A 13,960-nucleotide genomic window follows, 5' to 3' on the forward strand; every position below is an offset into this window, starting at 1 on the left:
TGCAGTCTTACAAGCCAGAGTGCAGAGAAGGCAGCAGCTCTGGGACCGGGACTCTGCTCAAAGACATATCTAACATGCCACAGTGGAGCTGAGATGGGCAAGACACGTGTCTCACAGGCTGGCAGCACACCAAGACAGTGGCAGGAAACTATGCTAACAAGGAAAGAGAAAAGTCACGTGTCTCGTGGCCTTCCCACCATTAGACAGTAGTCTGCGCAAGAAAACATCCAACAGTGACAGGACAACCAAGCAAATGACAAACGCCGTGCTGAATAAAGTCATCTTACATGACATTTCGTACAAAGGCCCAGATCATGGGGATGATCGCGCAGCAGAAGCAGCAAGTATCAGAGCCACCGAACCTGGGGTGAGTTACACGAGGAGAAAGGGCGACATGGGGACAGGGGCTATGGGCTCAGGGAACAGCTACCACAATGCAACCTCGGGTGTGGGGATGCCACTCATTGCGGGTACTGCCCTGGGATTTCCTTTTAGAAAGAATCGCTGGTTAAAGTGTAGTGCACAAAAAACCCAACTCCTCGATTACACTATTAGATAACATCCTTTAACTGCCCCACCCACCCTGTGTGAGTCTCACCCACTTCCCGCCTGCTCCCTCTAGTCTGAGAGTTGTATCTCCACAAAATACACACCGTGGGGCTCAATGAGCTGCTCATGTCTGACATGGACACCTAAGCAGTGCTGGATTCACAACCTGAAAGCCTGCAAAGGAAAGTGTGCCCGGCAGAAGATAAGCTGCCTGGCAACTCAGAACCTTCTTCTAAGAGAAGTAAGACATGTCACAATGGAGTCTAAGCCTACCTGTCTTATGCCAGGACCTTAGAGCTGCAGGCAGGAGCACAAAGGTAAAAACATATATTGAGTCCCAACACGCTCACTGCGGTGGTTGGTCTCTGTGGCGCAATCGGTTAGCGCGTTCGGCTGTTAACCGAAAGGTTGGTGGTTCAAGCCCACCCAGGGACGTATGCTTTTTGCCTACATCAAGTCCTGAATTAAAACACAGCTGTCTGGCTTTGCTCTTAGAGCTCTCGCTTTGCCTGCGTGACATGCTCTATCTCAACATTTCTATCTTCTCTCATCTCTTCACCTCTAGTCATTTCCACCAATAGGACTGGAAACGGGACACCAAGCCTTCTACTTTAACCACAGGCGTACTGAGGGCCAATAAAAGGCACAGAAGCATTTCTTGATCCGGGGCTGAGAACTGCATGCACAGGGACCTCGTGGCGCAACGGTAGCGCGTCTGACTCCAGATCAGAAGGTTGCGTGTTCAAATCACGTCGGGGTCACTCTTTGACATTTTTTTCCCCACCAAGTCTATATCTCTGACTTCTAAAGCAAAGCCAAAAGAAGGGCGCTTTGCATTGGCCGGGAATCGAACCCGGCCTCCCGCGTGGCAGGCGAGAATTCTACCACTGAACCACCAATGCTTCACTTACATAGGCTGAGCAGAGAGCCCTGCCGTAGACAGTAGTGATGAGGCCCATGCATTCGCATGGGACACCTATGAACAAAGTTTGCATGGCAAGCCTTGGACTGCCAAACGTTCACATGCTGATGGCAGGAATCAGATGCAGGAGACTGAAACTATGAATGTTTCTGCTTTTGCTAAGGACAGTGGTTTGGGGCCAGTGTTGTGCTTGACAGAGCACGACATCAGCCTGCTCTCTGGCTGCTCCCGGGAGAAGTGGCTGACAGAAAGCACCCTCCAGACCACCAGCAATCTTGTGTTTCACAACATGCCACTGTCACTGGACTTTCCTTCTGGGAAAGCCTAGTCACTGACCTGGCCAGATTCCCTGTCCTCCCCAAAATCCTGGGGAGAAACGGGCAGAGTTCTGCGCCCTGCGCCCTCTTTCGCGTCCCTAACGCGCTCCCAACGCGCCCTACAGCCCTGGTCGGGCACAGCCCTGGTCGGGCTCATACCACTGGGGCCTCTGCCGAGGAAGAGCCCCGGAAGCCTAGGGCCAGGCCTATTGCACAGGCATCTTAGACCAGGCCATTCCGGGATTGCTGTGTTTCACGTCCTGCCCTTCAACACTCCTGGGAGGGCTTTCCCTGAGAACCCTCATGTCTCTGCCCTCCCAGGAGGCTGTGGTTCTATGCAAAATAGGGGGTGCACCACGGGCCGTCCCCTTTCCTCTCTCTCGCCAATATCTTTCACCAAAGCTGAGCCCTGCAGGTAAATGTATCTATCTGGCTGAGGGGCCAGGGAGGGCCTTTGCCTGCAGTCTTACAAGCCAGAGTGCAGAGAAGGCAGCAGCTCTGGGACCGGGACTCTGCTCAAAGACATATCTAACATGCCACAGTGGAGCTGAGATGGGCAAGACACGTGTCTCACAGGCTGGCAGCACACCAAGACAGTGGCAGGAAACTATGCTAACAAGGAAAGAGAAAAGTCACGTGTCTCGTGGCCTTCCCACCATTAGACAGTAGTCTGCGCAAGAAAACATCCAACAGTGACAGGACAACCAAGCAAATGACAAACGCCGTGCTGAATAAAGTCATCTTACATGACATTTCGTACAAAGGCCCAGATCATGGGGATGATCGCGCAGCAGAAGCAGCAAGTATCAGAGCCACCGAACCTGGGGTGAGTTACACGAGGAGAAAGGGCGACATGGGGACAGGGGCTATGGGCTCAGGGAACAGCTACCACAATGCAACCTCGGGTGTGGGGATGCCACTCATTGCGGGTACTGCCCTGGGATTTCCTTTTAGAAAGAATCGCTGGTTAAAGTGTAGTGCACAAAAAACCCAACTCCTCGATTACACTATTAGATAACATCCTTTAACTGCCCCACCCACCCTGTGTGAGTCTCACCCACTTCCCGCCTGCTCCCTCTAGTCTGAGAGTTGTATCTCCACAAAATACACACCGTGGGGCTCAATGAGCTGCTCATGTCTGACATGGACACCTAAGCAGTGCTGGATTCACAACCTGAAAGCCTGCAAAGGAAAGTGTGCCCGGCAGAAGATAAGCTGCCTGGCAACTCAGAACCTTCTTCTAAGAGAAGTAAGACATGTCACAATGGAGTCTAAGCCTACCTGTCTTATGCCAGGACCTTAGAGCTGCAGGCAGGAGCACAAAGGTAAAAACATATATTGAGTCCCAACACGCTCACTGCGGTGGTTGGTCTCTGTGGCGCAATCGGTTAGCGCGTTCGGCTGTTAACCGAAAGGTTGGTGGTTCAAGCCCACCCAGGGACGTATGCTTTTTGCCTACATCAAGTCCTGAATTAAAACACAGCTGTCTGGCTTTGCTCTTAGAGCTCTCGCTTTGCCTGCGTGACATGCTCTATCTCAACATTTCTATCTTCTCTCATCTCTTCACCTCTAGTCATTTCCACCAATAGGACTGGAAACGGGACACCAAGCCTTCTACTTTAACCACAGGCGTACTGAGGGCCAATAAAAGGCACAGAAGCATTTCTTGATCCGGGGCTGAGAACTGCATGCACAGGGACCTCGTGGCGCAACGGTAGCGCGTCTGACTCCAGATCAGAAGGTTGCGTGTTCAAATCACGTCGGGGTCACTCTTTGACATTTTTTTCCCCACCAAGTCTATATCTCTGACTTCTAAAGCAAAGCCAAAAGAAGGGCGCTTTGCATTGGCCGGGAATCGAACCGGGCCTCCCGCGTGGCAGGCGAGAATTCTACCACTGAACCACCAATGCTTCACTTACATAGGCTGAGCAGAGAGCCCTGCCTAGACAGTAGTGATGAGGCCCATGCATTCGCATGGGACACCTATGAACAAAGTTTGCATGGAAAGCCTTGGACTGCCAAACGTTCACATGCTGATGGCAGGAATCAGATGCAGGAGACTGAAACTATGAATGTTTCTGCTTTTGCTAAGGACAGTGGTTTGGGGCCAGTGTTGTGCTTGACAGAGCACGACATCAGCCTGCTCTCTGGCTGCTCCCGGGAGAAGTGGCTGACAGAAAGCACCCTCCAGACCACCAGCAATCTTGTGTTTCACAACATGCCACTGTCACTGGACTTTCCTTCTGGGAAAGCCTAGTCACTGACCTGGCCAGATTCCATGTCCTCCCCAAAATCCTGGGGAGAAACGGGCAGAGTTCTGCGCCCTGCGCCCTCTTTCGCGTCCCTAACGCGCTCCCAACGCGCCCTACAACCCTGGTCGGGCACAGCCCTGGTCGGGCTCATACCACTGGGGCCTCTGCCGAGGAAGAGCCCCGGAAGCCTAGGTCCAGGCCTATTGCACAGGCATCTTAGACCAGGCCATTCCGGGATTGCTGTGTTTCACGTCCTGCCCTTCAACACTCCTGGGAGGGCTTTCCCTGAGAACCCTCATGTCTCTGCCCTCCCAGGAGGCTGTGGTTCTATGCAAAATAGGGGGTGCACCACGGGCCGTCCCCTTTCCTCTCTCTCGCCAATATCTTTCACCAAAGCTGAGCCCTGCAGGTAAATGTATCTATCTGGCTGAGGGGCCAGGGAGGGCCTTTGCCTGCAGTCTTACAAGCCAGAGTGCAGAGAAGGTAGCAGCTCTGGGACCGGGACTCTGCTCAAAGACATATCTAACATGCCACAGTGGAGCTGAGATGGGCAAGACACGTGTCTCACAGGCTGGCAGCACACCAAGACAGTGGCAGGAAACTATGCTAACAAGGAAAGAGAAAAGTCACGTGTCTCGTGGCCTTCCCACCATTAGACAGTAGTCTGCGCAAGAAAACATCCAACAGTGACAGGACAACCAAGCAAATGACAAACGCCGTGCTGAATAAAGTCATCTTACATGACATTTCGTACAAAGGCCCAGATCATGGGGATGATCGCGCAGCAGGAGCAGCAAGTATCAGAGCCACCGAACCTGGGGTGAGTTACACGAGGAGAAAGGGCGACATGGGGACAGGGGCTAGGGGCTCAGGGAACAGCTACCACAATGCAACCTCGGGTGTGGGGATGCCACTCATTGCGGGTACTGCCCTGGGATTTCCTTTTGGAAAGAATCGCTGGTTAAAGTGTAGTGCACAAAAAACCCAACTCCTCGATTACACTATTAGATAACATCCTTTAACTGCCCCACCCACCCTGTGTGAGTCTCACCCACTTCCCGCCTGCTCCCTCTAGTCTGAGAGTTGTATCTCCACAAAAAACACACAGTGGGGCTCAATGAGCTGCTCATGTCTGACATGGACACCTAAGCAGTGCTGGATTCACAACCTGAAAGCCTGCAAAGGAAAGTGTGCCCGGCAGAAGATAAGCTGCCTGGCAACTCAGAACCTTCTTCTAAGAGAAGTAAGACATGTCACAATGGAGTCTAAGCCTACCTGTCTTATGCCAGGACCTTAGAGCTGCAGGCAGGAGCACAAAGGTAAAAACATATATTGAGTCCCAACACGCTCACTGCGGTGGTTGGTCTCTGTGGCGCAATCGGTTAGCGCGTTCGGCTGTTAACCGAAAGGTTGGTGGTTCAAGCCCACCCAGGGACGTATGCTTTTGCCTACATCAAGTCCTGAATTAAAACACAGCTGTCTGGCTTTGCTCTTAGAGCTCTCGCTTTGCCTGCGTGACATTCTCTATCTCAACATTTCTATCTTCTCTCATCTCTTCACCTCTAGTCATTTCCACCAATAGGACTGGAAACGGGACACCAAGCCTTCTACTTTAACCACAGGCGTACTGAGGGCCAATAAAAGGCACAGAAGCATTTCTTGATCCGGGGCTGAGAACTGCACGCACAGGGACCTCGTGGCGCAACGGTAGCGCGTCTGACTCCAGATCAGAAGGTTGCTTGTTCAAATCACGTCGGGGTCACTCTTTGACATTTTTTTCCCCACCAAGTCTATATCTCTGACTTCTAAAGCAAAGCCAAAAGAAGGGCGCTTTGCATTGGCCGGGAATCGAACTCGGGCCTCCCGCGTGGCAGGCGAGAATTCTACCACTGAACCACCAATGCTTCACTTACATAGGCTGAGCAGAGAGCCCTGCTGTAGACAGTAGTGATGAGGCCCATGCATTCGCATGGGACACCTATGAACAAAGTTTGCATGGCAAGCCTTGGACTGCCAAACGTTCACATGCTGATGGCAGGAATCAGATGCAGGAGACTGAAACTATGAATGTTTCTGCTTTTGCTAAGGACAGTGGTTTGGGGCCAGTGTTGTGCTTGACAGAGCACGACATCAGCCTGCTCTCTGGCTGCTCCCGGGAGAAGTGGCTGACAGAAAGCAACCTCCAGACCACCAGCAATCTTGTGTTTCACAACATGCCACTGTCACTGGACTTTCCTTCTGGGAAAGCCTAGTCACTGACCTGGCCAGATTCCCTGTCCTCCCCAAAATCCTGGGGAGAAACGGGCAGAGTTCTGCGCCCTGCGCCCTCTTTCAAGTCCCTAACGCGCTCCCAACGCGCCCTACAGCCCTGGTCGGGCACAGCCCTGGTCGGGCTCATACCACTGGGGCCTCTGCCGAGGAAGAGCCCCGGAAGCCTAGGGCCAGGCCTATTGCACAGGCATCTTAGACCAGGCCATTCCGGGATTGCTGTGTTTCACGTCCTGCCCTTCAACACTCCTGGGAGGGCTTTCCCTGAGAACCCTCATGTCTCTGCCCTCCCAGGAGGCTGTGGTTCTATGCAAAATAGGGGGTGCACCACGGGCCGTCCCCTTTCCTCTCTCTCGCCAATATCTTTCACCAAAGCTGAGCCCTGCAGGTAAATGTATCTATCTGGCTGAGGGGCCAGGGAGGGCCTTTGCCTGCAGTCTTACAAGCCAGAGTGCAGAGAAGGCAGCAGCTCTGGGACCGGGACTCTGCTCAAAGACATATCTAACATGCCACAGTGGAGCTGAGATGGGCAAGACACGTGTCTCACAGGCTGGCAGCACACCAAGACAGTGGCAGGAAACTATGCTAACAAGGAAAGAGAAAAGTCACGTGTCTCGTGGCCTTCCCACCATTAGACAGTAGTCTGCGCAAGAAAACATCCAACAGTGACAGGACAACCAAGCAAATGACAAACGCCGTGCTGAATAAAGTCATCTTACATGACATTTCGTACAAAGGCCCAGATCATGGGGATGATCGCGCAGCAGAAGCAGCAAGTATCAGAGCCACCGAACCTGGGGTGAGTTACACGAGGAGAAAGGGCGACATGGGGACAGGGGCTATGGGCTCAGGGAACAGCTACCACAATGCAACCTCGGGTGTGGGGATGCCACTCATTGCGGGTACTGCCCTGGGATTTCCTTTTAGAAAGAATCGCTGGTTAAAGTGTAGTGCACAAAAAACCCAACTCCTCGATTACACTATTAGATAACATCCTTTAACTGCCCCACCCACCCTGTGTGAGTCTCACCCACTTCCCGCCTGCTCCCTCTAGTCTGAGAGTTGTATCTCCACAAAAAACACACAGTGGGGCTCAATGAGCTGCTCATGTCTGACATGGACACCTAAGCAGTGCTGGATTCACAACCTGAAAGCCTGCAAAGGAAAGTGTGCCCGGCAGAAGATAAGCTGCCTGGCAACTCAGAACCTTCTTCTAAGAGAAGTAAGACATGTCACAATGGAGTCTAAGCCTACCTGTCTTATGCCAGGACCTTAGAGCTGCAGGCAGGAGCACAAAGGTAAAAACATATATTGAGTCCTAACACACTCACTGCGGTGGTTGGTCTCTGTGGCGCAATTGGTTAGCGCGTTCAGCTGTTAACCGAAAGGTTGGTGGTTCAAGCCCACCCAGGGACGTATGCTTTTGCCTACATCAAGTCCTGAATTAAAACACAGCTGTCTGGCTTTGCTCTTAGAGCTCTCGCTTTGCCTGCGTGACATGCTCTATCTCAACATTTCTATCTTCTCTCATCTCTTCACCTCTAGTCATTTCCACCAATAGGACTGGAAACGGGCCACCAAGCCTTCTACTTTAACCACAGGCGTACTGAGGGCCAATAAAAGGCACAGAAGCATTTCTTGATCCGGGGCTGAGAACTGCATGCACAGGGACCTCGTGGCGCAACGGTAGCGCGTCTGACTCCAGATCAGAAGGTTGCGTGTTCAAATCACGTCGGGGTCACTCTTTGACATTTTTTTCCCCACCAAGTCTATATCTCTGACTTCTAAAGCAAAGCCAAAAGAAGGGCGCTTTGCATTGGCCGGGAATCGAACCCGGGCCTCCCGCGTGGCAGGCGAGAATTCTACCACTGAACCACCAATGCTTCACTTACATAGGCTGAGCAGAGAGCCCTGCCGTAGACAGTAGTGATGAGGCCCATGCATTCGCATGGGACACCTATGAACAAAGTTTGCATGGAAAGCCTTGGACTGCCAAACGTTCACATGCTGATGGCAGGAATCAGATGCAGGAGACTGAAACTATGAATGTTTCTGCTTTTGCTAAGGACAGTGGTTTGGGGCCAGTGTTGTGCTTGACAGAGCACGACATCAGCCTGCTCTCTGGCTGCTCCCGGGAGAAGTGGCTGACAGAAAGCACCCTCCAGACCACCAGCAATCTTGTGTTTCACAACATGCCACTGTCACTGGACTTTCCTTCTGGGACAGCCTAGTCACTGACCTGGCCAGATTCCCTGTCCTCCCCAAAATCCTGGGGAGAAACGGGCAGAGTTCTGCGCCCTGCGCCCTCTTTCGCGTCCCTAACGCGCTCCCAACGTGCCCTACAGCCCTGGTCGGGCACAGCCCTGGTCGGGCTCATACCACTGGGGCCTCTGCCGAGGAAGAGCCCCGGAAGCCTAGGGCCAGGCCTATTGCACAGGCATCTTAGACCAGGCCATTCCGGGATTGCTGTGTTTCACGTCCTGCCCTTCAACACTCCTGGGAGGGCTTTCCCTGAGAACCCTCATGTCTCTGCCCTCCCAGGAGGCTGTGGTTCTATGCAAAATAGGGGGTGCACCACGGGCCGTCCCCTTTCCTCTCTCTTGCCAATATCTTTCACCAAAGCTGAGCCCTGCAGGTAAATGTATCTATCTGGCTGAGGGGCCAGGGAGGGCCTTTGCCTGCAGTCTTACAAGCCAGAGTGCAGAGAAGGCAGCAGCTCTGGGACCGGGACTCTGCTCAAAGACATATCTAACATGCCACAGTGGAGCTGAGATGGGCAAGACACGTGTCTCACAGGCTGGCAGCACACCAAGACAGTGGCAGGAAACTATGCTAACAAGGAAAGAGAAAAGTCACGTGTCTCGTGGCCTTCCCACCATTAGACAGTAGTCTGCGCAAGAAAACATCCAACAGTGACAGGACAACCAAGCAAATGACAAACGCCGTGCTGAATAAAGTCATCTTACATGACATTTCGTACAAAGGCCCAGATCATGGGGATGATCGCGCAGCAGAAGCAGCAAGTATCAGAGCCACCGAACCTGGGGTGAGTTACACGAGGAGAAAGGGCGACATGGGGACAGGGGCTATGGGCTCAGGGAACAGCTACCACAATGCAACCTCGGGTGTGGGGATGCCACTCATTGCGGGTACTGCCCTGGGATTTCCTTTTAGAAAGAATCGCTGGTTAAAGTGTAGTGCACAAAAAACCCAACTCCTCGATTACACTATTAGATAACATCCTTTAACTGCCCCACCCACCCTGTGTGAGTCTCACCCACTTCCCGCCTGCTCCCTCTAGTCTGAGAGTTGTATCTCCACAAAAAACACACCGTGGGGCTCAATGAGCTGCTCATGTCTGACATGGACACCTAAGCAGTGCTGGATTCACAACCTGAAAGCCTGCAAAGGAAAGTGTGCCCGGCAGAAGATAAGCTGCCTGGCAACTCAGAACCTTCTTCTAAGAGAAGTAAGACATGTCACAATGGAGTCTAAGCCTACCTGTCTTATGCCAGGACCTTAGAGCTGCAGGCAGGAGCACAAAGGTAAAAACATATATTGAGTCCCAACACGCTCACTGCGGTGGTTGGTCTCTGTGGTGCAATCGGTTAGCGCGTTCGGCTGTTAACCGAAAGGTTGGTGGTTCAAGCCCACCCAGGGACGTATGCTTTTTGCCTACATCAAGTCCTGAATTAAAACACAGCTGTCTGGCTTTGCTCTTAGAGCTCTCGCTTTGCCTGCGTGACATGCTCTATCTCAACATTTCTATCTTCTCTCATCTCTTCACCTCTAGTCATTTCCACCAATAGGACTGGAAACGGGCCACCAAGCCTTCTACTTTAACCACAGGCGTACTGAGGGCCAATAAAAGGCACAGAAGCATTTCTTGATCCGGGGCTGAGAACTGCATGCACAGGGACCTCGTGGCGCAACGGTAGCGCGTCTGACTCCAGATCAGAAGGTTGCGTGTTCAAATCACGTCGGGGTCACTCTTTGACATTTTTTTCCCCACCAAGTCTATATCTCTGACTTCTAAAGCAAAGCCAAAAGAAGGGCGCTTTGCATTGGCCGGGAATCGAACCCGGGCCTCCCGCGTGGCAGGCGAGAATTCTACCACTGAACCACCAATGCTTCACTTACATAGGCTGAGTAGAGAGCCCTGCCTAGACAGTAGTGATGAGGCCCATGCATTCGCATGGGACACCTATGAACAAAGTTTGCATGGAAAGCCTTGGACTGCCAAACGTTCACATGCTGATGGCAGGAATCAGATGCAGGAGACTGAAACTATGAATGTTTCTGCTTTTGCTAAGGACAGTGGTTTGGGGCCAGTGTTGTGCTTGACAGAGCACGACATCAGCCTGCTCTCTGGCTGCTCCCGGGAGAAGTGGCTGACAGAAAGCACCCTCCAGACCACCAGCAATCTTGTGTTTCACAACATGCCACTGTCACTGGACTTTCCTTCTGGGAAAGCCTAGTCACTGACCTGGCCAGATTCCATGTCCTCCCCAAAATCCTGGGGAGAAACGGGCAGAGTTCTGCGCCCTGCGCCCTCTTTCGCGTCCCTAACGCGCTCCCAACGCGCCCTACAACCCTGGTCGGGCACAGCCCTGGTCGGGCTCATACCACTGGGGCCTCTGCCGAGGAAGAGCCCCGGAAGCCTAGGTCCAGGCCTATTGCACAGGCATCTTAGACCAGGCCATTCCGGGATTGCTGTGTTTCACGTCCTGCCCTTCAACACTCCTGGGAGGGCTTTCCCTGAGAACCCTCATGTCTCTGCCCTCCCAGGAGGCTGTGGTTCTATGCAAAATAGGGGGTGCACCACGGGCCGTCCCCTTTCCTCTCTCTCGCCAATATCTTTCACCAAAGCTGAGCCCTGCAGGTAAATGTATCTATCTGGCTGAGGGGCCAGGGAGGGCCTTTGCCTGCAGTCTTACAAGCCAGAGTGCAGAGAAGGTAGCAGCTCTGGGACCGGGACTCTGCTCAAAGACATATCTAACATGCCACAGTGGAGCTGAGATGGGCAAGACACGTGTCTCACAGGCTGGCAGCACACCAAGACAGTGGCAGGAAACTATGCTAACAAGGAAAGAGAAAAGTCACGTGTCTCGTGGCCTTCCCACCATTAGACAGTAGTCTGCGCAAGAAAACATCCAACAGTGACAGGACAACCAAGCAAATGACAAACGCCGTGCTGAATAAAGTCATCTTACATGACATTTCGTACAAAGGCCCAGATCATGGGGATGATCGCGCAGCAGGAGCAGCAAGTATCAGAGCCACCGAACCTGGGGTGAGTTACACGAGGAGAAAGGGCGACATGGGGACAGGGGCTAGGGGCTCAGGGAACAGCTACCACAATGCAACCTCGGGTGTGGGGATGCCACTCATTGCGGGTACTGCCCTGGGATTTCCTTTTGGAAAGAATCGCTGGTTAAAGTGTAGTGCACAAAAAACCCAACTCCTCGATTACACTATTAGATAACATCCTTTAACTGCCCCACCCACCCTGTGTGAGTCTCACCCACTTCCCGCCTGCTCCCTCTAGTCTGAGAGTTGTATCTCCACAAAAAACACACAGTGGGGCTCAATGAGCTGCTCATGTCTGACATGGACACCTAAGCAGTGCTGGATTCACAACCTGAAAGCCTGCAAAGGAAAGTGTGCCCGGCAGAAGATAAGCTGCCTGGCAACTCAGAACCTTCTTCTAAGAGAAGTAAGACATGTCACAATGGAGTCTAAGCCTACCTGTCTTATGCCAGGACCTTAGAGCTGCAGGCAGGAGCACAAAGGTAAAAACATATATTGAGTCCCAACACGCTTACTGCGGTGGTTGGTCTCTGTGGCGCAATCGGTTAGCGCGTTCGGCTGTTAACCGAAAGGTTGGTGGTTCAAGCCCACCCAGGGACGTATGCTTTTGCCTACATCAAGTCCTGAATTAAAACACAGCTGTCTGGCTTTGCTCTTAGAGCTCTCGCTTTGCCTGCGTGACATTCTCTATCTCAACATTTCTATCTTCTCTCATCTCTTCACCTCTAGTCATTTCCACCAATAGGACTGGAAACGGGACACCAAGCCTTCTACTTTAACCACAGGCGTACTGAGGGCCAATAAAAGGCACAGAAGCATTTCTTGATCCGGGGCTGAGAACTGCACGCACAGGGACCTCGTGGCGCAACGGTAGCGCGTCTGACTCCAGATCAGAAGGTTGCTTGTTCAAATCACGTCGGGGTCACTCTTTGACATTTTTTTCCCCACCAAGTCTATATCTCTGACTTCTAAAGCAAAGCCAAAAGAAGGGCGCTTTGCATTGGCCGGGAATCGAACTCGGGCCTCCCGCGTGGCAGGCGAGAATTCTACCACTGAACCACCAATGCTTCACTTACATAGGCTGAGCAGAGAGCCCTGCTGTAGACAGTAGTGATGAGGCCCATGCATTCGCATGGGACACCTATGAACAAAGTTTGCATGGCAAGCCTTGGACTGCCAAACGTTCACATGCTGATGGCAGGAATCAGATGCAGGAGACTGAAACTATGAATGTTTCTGCTTTTGCTAAGGACAGTGGTTTGGGGCCAGTGTTGTGCTTGACAGAGCACGACATCAGCCTGCTCTCTGGCTGCTCCCGGGAGAAGTGGCTGACAGAAAGCAACCTCCAGACCACCAGCAATCTTGTGTTTCACAACATGCCATTGTCACTGGACTTTCCTTCTGGGAAAGCCTAGTCACTGACCTGGCCAGATTCCCTGTCCTCCCCAAAATCCTGGGGAGAAACGGGCAGAGTTCTGCGCCCTGCGCCCTCTTTCAAGTCCCTAACGCGCTCCCAACGCGCCCTACAGCCCTGGTCGGGCACAGCCCTGGTCGGGCTCATACCACTGGGGCCTCTGCCGAGGAAGAGCCCCGGAAGCCTAGGGCCAGGCCTATTGCACAGGCATCTTAGACCAGGCCATTCCGGGATTGCTGTGTTTCACGTCCTGCCCTTCAACACTCCTGGGAGGGCTTTCCCTGAGAACCCTCATGTCTCTGCCCTCCCAGGAGGCTGTGGTTCTATGCAAAATAGGGGGTGCACCACGGGCCGTCCCCTTTCCTCTCTCTCGCCAATATCTTTCACCAAAGCTGAGCCCTGCAGGTAAATGTATCTATCTGGCTGAGGGGCCAGGGAGGGCCTTTGCCTGCAGTCTTACAAGCCAGAGTGCAGAGAAGGCAGCAGCTCTGGGACCGGGACTCTGCTCAAAGACATATCTAACATGCCACAGTGGAGCTGAGATGGGCAAGACACGTGTCTCACAGGCTGGCAGCACACCAAGACAGTGGCAGGAAACTATGCTAACAAGGAAAGAGAAAAGTCACGTGTCTCGTGGCCTTCCCACCATTAGACAGTAGTCTGCGCAAGAAAACATCCAACAGTGACAGGACAACCAAGCAAATGACAAACGCCGTGCTGAATAAAGTCATCTTACATGACATTTCGTACAAAGGCCCAGATCATGGGGATGATCGCGCAGCAGAAGCAGCAAGTATCAGAGCCACCGAACCTGGGGTGAGTTACACGAGGAGAAAGGGCGACATGGGGACAGGGGCTATGGGCTCAGGGAACAGCTACCACAATGCAACCTCGGGTGTGGGGATGCCACTCATTGTGGGTACTGCCC

General features: G+C 52.7%; 10 non-coding genes across 10 annotated transcripts; 8 read left to right on the forward strand and 2 right to left on the reverse strand.

Annotated features, from left to right (window-relative positions):
• The first annotated feature begins 910 nt into the window (after positions 1-910).
• TRNAN-GUU (transfer RNA asparagine (anticodon GUU)) lies at positions 911-984 on the forward strand. The gene has a single exon. It is a non-coding gene; the product is annotated as a tRNA-Asn (tRNA).
• A 254-nt stretch (positions 985-1,238) lies between these two features.
• Positions 1,239-1,310, forward strand: TRNAW-CCA (transfer RNA tryptophan (anticodon CCA)). Its single transcript has one exon. It is a non-coding gene; the product is annotated as a tRNA-Trp (tRNA).
• A 1,847-nt stretch (positions 1,311-3,157) lies between these two features.
• TRNAN-GUU (transfer RNA asparagine (anticodon GUU)) lies at positions 3,158-3,231 on the forward strand. Its single transcript has one exon. It is a non-coding gene; the product is annotated as a tRNA-Asn (tRNA).
• Positions 3,232-3,485: 254 nt separating this feature from the next.
• On the forward strand, positions 3,486-3,557 carry TRNAW-CCA (transfer RNA tryptophan (anticodon CCA)). The gene has a single exon. It is a non-coding gene; the product is annotated as a tRNA-Trp (tRNA).
• A 1,846-nt stretch (positions 3,558-5,403) lies between these two features.
• Positions 5,404-5,477, forward strand: TRNAN-GUU (transfer RNA asparagine (anticodon GUU)). The gene has a single exon. It is a non-coding gene; the product is annotated as a tRNA-Asn (tRNA).
• Positions 5,478-7,977: 2,500 nt separating this feature from the next.
• TRNAW-CCA (transfer RNA tryptophan (anticodon CCA)) lies at positions 7,978-8,049 on the forward strand. Its single transcript has one exon. It is a non-coding gene; the product is annotated as a tRNA-Trp (tRNA).
• Positions 8,050-8,120: 71 nt separating this feature from the next.
• On the reverse strand, positions 8,121-8,191 carry TRNAG-GCC (transfer RNA glycine (anticodon GCC)). Its single transcript has one exon. It is a non-coding gene; the product is annotated as a tRNA-Gly (tRNA).
• Positions 8,192-10,225: 2,034 nt separating this feature from the next.
• TRNAW-CCA (transfer RNA tryptophan (anticodon CCA)) lies at positions 10,226-10,297 on the forward strand. Its single transcript has one exon. It is a non-coding gene; the product is annotated as a tRNA-Trp (tRNA).
• A 71-nt stretch (positions 10,298-10,368) lies between these two features.
• Positions 10,369-10,439, reverse strand: TRNAG-GCC (transfer RNA glycine (anticodon GCC)). Its single transcript has one exon. It is a non-coding gene; the product is annotated as a tRNA-Gly (tRNA).
• Positions 10,440-12,144: 1,705 nt separating this feature from the next.
• TRNAN-GUU (transfer RNA asparagine (anticodon GUU)) lies at positions 12,145-12,218 on the forward strand. The gene has a single exon. It is a non-coding gene; the product is annotated as a tRNA-Asn (tRNA).
• Positions 12,219-13,960: the final 1,742 nt, after the last annotated feature.

Source organism: Pleurodeles waltl, chromosome 4_1 (genome assembly GCF_031143425.1).
Source record: "Pleurodeles waltl isolate 20211129_DDA chromosome 4_1, aPleWal1.hap1.20221129, whole genome shotgun sequence".
NCBI classification, from domain to species: domain Eukaryota; kingdom Metazoa; phylum Chordata; class Amphibia; order Caudata; family Salamandridae; genus Pleurodeles; species Pleurodeles waltl.